Source organism: Schistocerca serialis, chromosome 9 (genome assembly GCF_023864345.2).
Source record: "Schistocerca serialis cubense isolate TAMUIC-IGC-003099 chromosome 9, iqSchSeri2.2, whole genome shotgun sequence".
Taxonomy (NCBI): domain Eukaryota; kingdom Metazoa; phylum Arthropoda; class Insecta; order Orthoptera; family Acrididae; genus Schistocerca; species Schistocerca serialis.
The window spans coordinates 360,103,040-360,113,061 of record NC_064646.1 but is presented as its reverse complement, the minus strand read 5'-3'; the positions used below and the strand labels follow the sequence as shown (position 1 = coordinate 360,113,061).

Sequence of the window (10,022 nt, the reverse complement as noted above, 5' to 3'; positions counted from 1 at the left end):
TCGTCAGGTGGCTCTTTCTTTCTTTGTTCAGTCTCAACATCTGGGTTTTGTTTTGAAACTTCGTCATCTTTAGGTACACTATCGCAATTAGCTGCATCCCCATTATTTTCACCAGTACCGAAATATTCGTCATCTGAACTATCATCCGAATCCGACCATTCTGGATCGCTTTCAGGTTCTAACATAAAAGCTTTTCTGAGACAGGCACTAAGTTCTTCCTCTGCGTTTTCGTCAGGTTTAGATTTTAACTCAGTATCCTCTTTCGGCAAAACGTCCTCATTATCAGCTTTACTCACATCTACTGTTAATTCAAATTTCGTGTAATCCTCGTGGACTTCAATTATTTTCAGGTAATTGCCTGCTCCTTCCTCACGGTGCTTTTCGGTAGCAGCTCGTACTGTTGGCGGATCATTAACAGAAGTTGCTTCCTCGTCAATGCTTAATATTTCATCCTCCAATTCCTTCCTATCTTTAATCATCGTCCTATCGGCCGCACGCGTACTCAGCGCGGCGCTGTTTACTCTCTCCTCTTCAACTTTGGGCCACGTCACCTTATCGACGTCCCTATTATCTCCTTTTTCACTAATCAACTTCCTTGCCTCATACTCCTTCTTAACATCCTCCCACTCACATTGCTTTAGGCTCTTGTACAGATCGTCGATCTGCACACACCAATCAGTTACTTCTGCTAGATCATTCTCGCCATTTACTTTTTTGCTAACACTGCTAACCGCGCCTCTCTCTGTCTCCACCGTTTCATCTACTACTTCCTTCGCCACGGAATTACCACTCGTAATGTATGCACCAGTACTTACGGCAGTACTCGTATCTAATTCTGCCGCATTGCTATTGGTTTCTCTCTGAACAGCTGTTTTGCTAGGCTGGGCCGTTGCCCTCTGATGCTCCACTCGCCTGTTAACATGTAGCGCTCTGCGCGGCAACGATGACTCATTTAAGCCCGCACCTGACGCTTGTTTCGCAACAACACGTTGCGTCGTTCCACGCCTGTCTCTAACCTGTCTCATAATATTACTGTCAATTCGGTAAATTTTCTTAAATCGGGGCCGGTATATATTGTCCGCTTCCGTTTGGCCCGCAACGTTCGCGGAAATCAGTTTCCCGCGTCGTTATTATTTTGCGCGGTGTATCCTCTACCGCGACCTAGATAACTTCCTCGGCCTCTGCCTCTACCTCTACCTCTCTGTATCATATTGACTCGAAACCCTTCGCCGTCATTTCTCTCGTCATTATTAGGGTTATTTCGGTTACCAAAGTTTTGGTAATTGGCACAACTTTCGCGCCAATGGTCTTCATCTTCGACCCTTTCGAGAAATGCTTGGAAGCTGCGATGATTGCTTCCCAAGTATCTCTTTGAATCTTCTGGAAGCTTTTTATATAGCTCCCAGATAATTTCTGAATCTGATCTTCTGCCTCTTAAATGCGTCAATTTCCGGTACAAATATTCGCAGAAATCTCTCAAAGAATTCCTGCCCCTGTTATCATGAAGCTTGGCCATGATAAACTCGCGCCACAAATGATCCTGTTTTTGTTCTGACCAGTATTCTTCCGTAAACCTTTGCTTGAATTCTTCGAATGTCATTCGTTCGGTATTCAAATTAATTCCCCAGCGCTTAGCGTCACCTGCTAAGGCGCTAATTACTACGTTTATCTTTTCCTGATCAGATAAGTGTTCAGGAAATATTCTCTCGCAATGTTTGATGAAATCTAACGGATGCCATCCGTTATGTTTCTTGGCGGGATCAAAGCGTTCCTCACCTTCTAATAGCTTCGTAATTGGTGTGCCATCACAAACAACACCAGGTCTATCTTTAATTTTACTCTCTAGATCGAAAATTTTGCCTTGAATTTTCGAAGTATTTTGTTCACACTTTCGTACATATCCGGTAAATTTTTCGCCTAAATCTCTCTCGGTGTCTGAAACTGCCTTTTTCAATTGCGAGATTCCATGTTGACATTCGTTTACGATCTCAGTTTTGAGACCGAAAACTTTTTCGTCTACTTTTGTTTCGACCAGAGGCTCTACTTTCTCTTGGATGTTGAGAATTTCAACATCAAACCTACTATTAATGTTGTCAGTTTCCCCCTACATCGTATCCATATTCTTATTAATAGTGTCAATTTCAAACTTCATAGTATTTACCACAGAACTTAAACTACCCACTTTTTGTTCTACCTGTTCTATTTGTTTACTAATTTTAATTCCTTGTTCTTCAACCTGTGCTTTAAGCTGATCAACGTGTGTCTTAAGCTGATCGTTCTGTATTTTGAGCTGCTCACTCTGTCCTGCAATTTGTTTGGTTAATTGTTCAAATAAATCGTTCATGCTTAAAATTTTCACACTGTTTTGTTCTACAGAATCGGTGTGTTCCGATCCTACTTCAAAAGTTTCTTTCGGTTCTTTCTTTATCTGTGAAGAATCAAACATGTCAGTGGATTCATTCACATACCCACTAACATCTACAAAGTCACCCTCTACTTCCTGTTTTATTCCTTGCTGTGTTCGAGGCGATCTCAACCTTTCAATCTGTTCATTGACATGTTCGTGGTATTGTATGTACGCCAACTGTCTTTCGCTAACGCCATCTGTTATCTGGCCGCGTAAACTCCTGCTACTGCCATGCGCCTCTTCCATTACGCTTGGCACATCTACCCCGTCTACTTCCCTGTCCATACTGAATATACGCTACACCACACTACCGTACTTGACGTTCACTGCTATTTGTTTTACCGAATACTATTGCAATTCGAGCCACTGAACATCCACTGTTCGGTATTCACATTAAATTGTGACCGACAACAACTAGATGTCCTGTCACGGTCGCCACTTGTAACGTCCACTCTCGGGCGTACGTTAACTCTTTAAAGCCTGTACTATGATAAGTTGATGGGCTTCACCTTATAGGAAAGGATTTTAGTACATATGTTGACCGCGTGTACCTAAATGGAAGCAAAACCAGACTTATACCCAGTCAGTAACAACAATGATACGTCAAGCAAGTATAAGTGCAATTACGCATTAGGACAGGTAAGAAACGTACACTACGGATGCTACTAATGGTTAATAATACGGTCGCCAGCCTAATTAGGCATTGAGTGAGTTTTTTCCTTGTACAAGTAGATGTACGTGCAAGCATAACCACACGTAGTAATACTGTATTATATGGTGGATTTTAGTGCCAGAAAAATCTACTAAATTAAGATTTTCCCTTTTTGTACTAGTTTGAACAAGCTATAAATACACAACATTACACTACAATGATTACTACGAACTGCGTTTTGTCTATTGATCCGACTGAAATCGGACATAGGTCACCCTAGAAATAGCACTTTTGACACACACACATACAACGTCAATTTTAATAATGGTAAAACACTGATAAATTTAGGTTAATTTAAATGAATAGAAAAGAAAAGAGTGAAAGAGGGTGGGAGGGGGGGGGACCCTGAAACTGTTATGATCACAATGTTGAAACCATTAACTATTGGAAACATTAATTACTCAATATTTAAAAAATATGAATTATTAATCTTCCTCATTTAACTATCATTATTTTTGTCTCAAATTAATTAAACTTCCTTACTAAGTCAATTCCAAATTTATCTTAGTACTCTGTCAGACCTTTGCTCTTTACTCATATTTTCATTAACAATAAAGCTCATTAAGATTCATTCTAGCATAAATATGTCTGCAGTTAATTCTTATTAACATAAACTTTAAATCTTCATTTTGGGACACTCGGATTGCACAACATGTGGAAAGGACCCTGTCTAGGTTAGTGATTAGGATAATTCATTGATAGAACAAATCTGGTAAAAGTTAAGTTATTATTGAACTGTCAGGAACAAAATTAACACTGGTCCACACGAATACAATTCTAAAGATTCAACCTGTGCAAGTCGATGCGGCGGTTGGTGGGCGGCGAGATGGCGAGGCGCACAGCACACATACAATCACAGCTATGGCTTTTGCTGTAGCGGCACTTTGCTTCTTCTTGGCGTCGTAATCCTTTTCAATCCAGTGTCATTAGAATATAGCCATGCTGTATAGTCGTCGGACACGGCACATCCGAGGCTCAATGGAACCACTTTTTCCAGGATAGCCTCCTCGATCCGGTACGTGTTCCTCAGACCGATGCCCAACTCCGACTAGTACTGCTGCTGAGCCCGTTATGCCGTGCCGCGCCCGTGTGCATTTTCCCGCGCTCGCCTGCCATCCACCTTTTTCCGCTCCCCTACAGATAGGGTATTCACCAAAGGTTCTACATTCCACATATCCTAATACATTGCCTACGCATGGACCAGGCGCACAATTACAACTTTCACATCTTACAATAGTTTCAACATTAGTTACACTTCAATTTTGTTATAACATTGCTTGAGATTTTACATAAATATTAAAATTTACATCGAAAATTGTCTACAGTTTCTTCAACATATTGACATGAAAAGAAAAGAAATGGAATCAGAACATCGATTATATTAATTTATCGAAATTCAGAAGAAAAATTTATTGTAATTACTATAGTATAGTTGTTGTTACAAACTGTACATGCCATTCAAGCTCTGTTTGACACAATGCCCAGGCGTATCAAGGACGTTATTACGGTGGTTGTTCTGGGTACTGATTTCTAAGGATCTATGCACCCAAATCGCATGAAAATGTAATCACATGTCAGTTCTAGCATAATATATTTGTCCAATGAATACCGTTTATCATCTGCATTTCTTCTTGGTGTAGCAATTTTACTGGCCAGTAGAGTATGTACAAGTGAGATGAAGTTTTATCTAAAGTTTTCGATTACTTCTCGTGGTTGATGGAACGACTCAGTTATAAGTTAATGCCACCCTTTGATACTGTATCTTGCCCAATAAATCTCGCATGCAGCTTCAATTTCTGTTATAGAACAATTTCTATTTCTTGTCTGCCAAGACGGATAATTATAGTTATAGTAATGAATGTATAGCATTACAGTAATGTCAATTTATTACTATTGTTATTTTCTCATAAAATCAATGTTTCCGTTGAACAGAAATGCAAGGCAGCAGTAAGAAGAAATCAGATCTGAAGAATAAGTTGATGGTCTCTAGAAAAGCGAAAAAAAAGGTAAGTTGGCAGAGAGAGCGAAGGGGAAAAAGAAAATGGATGTGGAAATCTGGTACAGTGTTCACAACGAGACAGAGATCTTAACTACTTTGCGCAACGGAAAGTGAATAAAAATGGTAAGTGGGACAGTTACGTCTACTGGAGAATAAGAAGAGCCAACAGGAAAACGTTTACGAACAGTTTCAGCGGTTCATGTCTTTGAACCACATGGTACCTTTATGTTAGCATTCAACTATTAACTCTTTCCACTTCTAACACATCAAGAGATGAAGTAATAACGAAATAAATATTGTAAGGCGTTGTGTTTAGAAGATTACGATGGATAGACTCAGACACCTAAATGGCAATTGTGTGGGCTGAGGTGACATTTTAAAATCTCTGGATTCACGTTTGTGATGAGTAGGGTTCAAATTGTCATATAGTTACACTTATTTAGATCTTCCACGGTTTCCATAAAACACTTAGGCGGATTCCAAGAAGATTATCTTGATGCTCGACGCCACAGTTCCTATTCCATCACTGTTCAGCTAAGTTAGTGCTCAATGTCTTATAAAAATAATGTTACCAGTACAGGAAGCTGTGGTAGTTATTACTTCTTTCTGTTCTTTCTTCCTCGATTCACTTATGTAAAGGTTACTTTATTCTCTCCCTCTTTTATTTGTTGTTGAATAACTCCAATATCTCCTTCAGTCAGACACTCATCTTTTTGTTGCTTCATACATTCGTTCAGTTATTCGCCTATTCCTTCTTTTATTCATTTGCTAATTAATTCAATATCTCCATACTTCATTCATTAATATTCTCCGTGATTCCTTCATTCCATATGAAATTATTTATCCGTTTCTTTTTTCATTCTTTCACTCTCATTTCTTTTTCATTAAATCCACCTACACTCATCCATTCATTCCTTCACTTCCTTCAGCATCTCATTGGTTTTTCCCTCTCAGATCTATGCGTGTATCTCGTCACTTCTTCTGGGATGTGTGTATTGTATCTCAATGGTAGCTATGTCTCTCAAGGACTTGGTGATTATTTTTGTACGGAAATGTAAGGAAACGTGCTCGACAGACCCACTGAGTTTAGTGTCCACATCCGTCGCCGATGTCAGATGGCCTCAGTCCATGAGAGATAACAGAGATGTTTTCATTCTAACCCATAGAACTAAGGTATATGCTCATGACGACGAGCCACCACTCCTTTCTTTCCTGTCCAAATACTGGCGATAAATCCGTGGCCGGCCGCAGTGGCCGAGCTGTTCTAGGCGCTACAGTCTGGAACCGCACGACCGCTACGGTCGCAGGTTCCAATCCTGCCTCGGGCATGGATGTGTGTGATGTTCTTAGATTAGTTAGGTTTAAGTAGTTCTAAGTCTATGGGACTGATGACCTCAGAAGTTGAGACCCATAGTGCTCAGAGCCATTTGAACCATTTGATAAATTCGTTCCACCACGACGTTTCGAATAGGCTGCCTGTGATCTGTCTAGTGACTCTTCCACCAACTAGTAACTGGTTGAAATCTCCTTTACTATAGTTATAAAGAAACTACGACTAGCACTGCGCGTCTCCTCATAAGTGTCATTGCAACGAAATAACGAAAGTAAGTCATTTTGTCTCATGATCTGTTTAAACTGAAGTTGTCTGCTGAAATTTTTCACTAAGTCGTGTAGAGTTTGTACGTTCGGAACTGTTAATTAAGGTAATGGCTGGAGCTCAGAGAATAAAAGGAAGTGAAAGCAAACATGTAACCGCCAACAGAATTTAGCCGGTGACCTAAATTTGCACTCTTTATTTACCGTCTGTATACGTCGCTGAACATACACTGGCGCTGCTATTTAAATGGACGTTTGATTTCATGCAGGTTGCTCAAATAAAAAAAAATTAAAAAAACACAGATGTATTTGGCGAGACATATCCAGCTTTCAATTGAAGTGATTTTTAAACCAATGTAAAACGTGTGTTCGTGTTTGGTATCAAACTGAAATCGATAAAGAGACATTCGTGTTCTTCCCCGTAGCTACGTAGTGAAGGTACGAAGCATTACAACTCTAATCGTCTGCGAGGAGATACTGAAAATTGGGAACGGAAACGTACGTATACATTCAGTAATTCTTTCATTTGTCTAGTTTGTGGCCAGTAACATTATTTTCCACTCTTTGAAAAAAACTGTTAATCCACACTTTGCGTGGCCGAGTGGATCTAGGAGCTACAGTCTGGAACAGCGCGACCGCTACGGTCGCAGGTTCGAATCCTGCCTCGGGCATGGATGTGTGTGTTGTCCTTAGGTTAGTTCGGATTAAGTAGTTGTAAGTTCTAGTGGACTGATGACCTCAGATGTTAATTCCCATAGTGCTCAGATCCACACTTTGCGATAAGTTGTTAACACACTTACTGGGCAGCATGTTACATTCCCTTCGCTTGATGAATACCAAAGTTGATTTTTACAGATTGTGTGGTGCGTGCTTCCGTGGTGTGAAACAAGATGACTTTCAGCATGATATACCGTAGATTCAGCCGAGTAGCATATCAGACACTACACAACGGTGTGCTTCCAGTAGTCAGGGGAACCGAGACTTGGTGCCTGAAACACTTTACGCACAAAACTATTAGGTCATTTCGTGCAATGATAAAACAAGATTTATTTTGGGGGTATAAATAAACAGGAAGGGAGGTACCGTCATTATAACGTCAGTAAGAGCCCCAAACTCACTCGAGAATTGAAATGTATCATGCATCAAAGATTTACATGGACTTATTTTTTGCAGTGAAATTGGGGAAACAATGAGCGCTAATGTCTTGGGCGCTGTTAATACTGGAATGGACACCTGCTTTACAGATTTCTATCTTGACCTTGATTTTTGCATTACCTTCCTTTTTTGCTTAAAGGCGTAATTAATCAACACCTCTCTTTTCATCAGGCTACTAATAAGGGAGTTATTCGGAAAGTAAGGTTCGATTTCTTCTAAACCATAAACCATGACAGATTTTCTCAAAAAATTCCTTACATGTTTCTCTGTTTTTCTACATATTTGCCATATTTGTTTAAACATTTGTCATGACGTTCTACAAGCTTTTGTATCCCAAAATCATAGACGCCTGCTACCTGTGAAGATAATCAGTCTCTAAGTGCTTCTTTTACCTCGTCATCTGTTATGAAACACTTTCCACCGAGAAATTCCTTAATGTAGCGGGACAAGTGAGAACTGCTCGTCGCCAGGTCTAGACTATCCGGCGGATGAACAAACTGTTCCCATCCAAAGGTCTTATCAGATTTTGGGTTTTAATGGCAGAACGAGGTCTGGTATTGCGATGCAGCAACAGAACTCCAGATGTCAGAAGGGCGCTTCCCTTATTCTGTATTGCACATCGAAGTTTAGCCAGGGCAGAACAGTAAGAGGCTGCGTTTATTGTTGTTCCTTGCTGCGTAAACTCTACTAACAAGCCTCCATATGTATACCAAAACACGGATGCCATAAACTCGCGTGCTGAGATTGTCTGCTTGGTCTTGACTTTGACTGGTCATGATGCCGTGAGGCTTTCCACTGACTGATAGACTCGTAACTCATGCGAGAAACCCACGGCTAAAATTGCGTCACCTTCCTTATGTTATTGTTCCAAAAAACCAAGAGCACAAGCCATTTCCATTCTTCATTTGTCAGTGAGCCGTCTGGGAACCCACACGACACAGTTTGCAAAACTGCAAATCTTCTGAGATGTTTTTGCAAAGTTATTCTACCTACATTCGCAAATTACAGCGTTAAAGTTGAAATTGTGAATCGCCGGTCATCACAAATCTTTTCGATCACGGCTTTGACCAAATCTTCTGGGATCGTATATGGCCAGCCTGACCGCGGTTCATCATGGGTATTTTCCTGTCTGTCCTTGAAAGCTCTCACCCACTTACGCACTTCGTCGTCCCTCGACGCATTGGAGTGATACACCTCACTTATCTGTCGATGCATTTCCGCTGCTACAACGTTCCTTGGTGCCAAAAACCCAATCACTGACCGTATTTCACAGTCGACAGACAGATCAATTGTTGTGAACTATGTTTGAACTGGCACTGTAAACAGCACACCGCGATAGTATCAATGCAAATGGCGTCGTTTGACATGCTCCTTTCAGTGTTCACGTGGCTTTCGACTAGCTACGGCGATTCGGATCTTACTTTCCGATCAATCTTCATCGAAATTTAGGGCACGTTTTAAGATTAGTAGCCAACGGCCTTGCTACAGTGGTAACACCGGTTCCCGTCAGATCACCGAAGTTTAGCGCTGTCGGGCTGGGCTAGCACTTGGATGGGTAACCTTCCGGTCTGTCAAGCGCTGTTGGCAAGCGCCTTATGAGGCAAACTGAGGAGCTACTTCATTGAGAAGTAGCGGCTCCGGTCTCGGAAACTGACATATGGCCGGGAGAGCGGTGTACTGACCACATGCCCCTCCATATCTGCATCCGGCGACGCCTATGGGCTGAGGATGACACGGCGGTCGGTCGGTTCCGTTGGGCCTTCATGGCCTGTTGGGGAAGAGTTTTTTTTAAGGATTAGTAAGCTACTTAGAGTTTTAGATACACTAAATAAACATACACTGATGAGAAAATTTGCTAATTTATTCACTACCAAAGTTCCTGAATTAATTTTTATATTCAAGTGCTTCAGTTTCTTTCATCTGAGTATGTAAGCATCCATTGGGAATGTGGCATTGGTTGTTGTATTGGTCATCAGTTTCACTAGATAAAGAACAACATCATTTTAAAATAAAAAGCTGCAAGTAAACACCTTCTACCTGCCCGTATAGCCGAGCTGTTAAACTGTTAAAACACCTGCCTCCGGAAAGGGGGTGGCGCGCCGGGCTCCCATTGAATCAGCCCGGCGGATTAATGACGGGGGTCAGTATGCCGA

At 41.1% G+C, this 10,022-nt stretch overlaps 1 pseudogene; it reads left to right on the top strand.

The window, feature by feature from the left end:
* Positions 1-9,338: 9,338 nt before the first annotated feature.
* On the top strand, positions 9,339-9,456 carry LOC126420096 (5S ribosomal RNA; annotated as a pseudogene).
* The last annotated feature ends 566 nt before the right edge of the window (positions 9,457-10,022 follow it).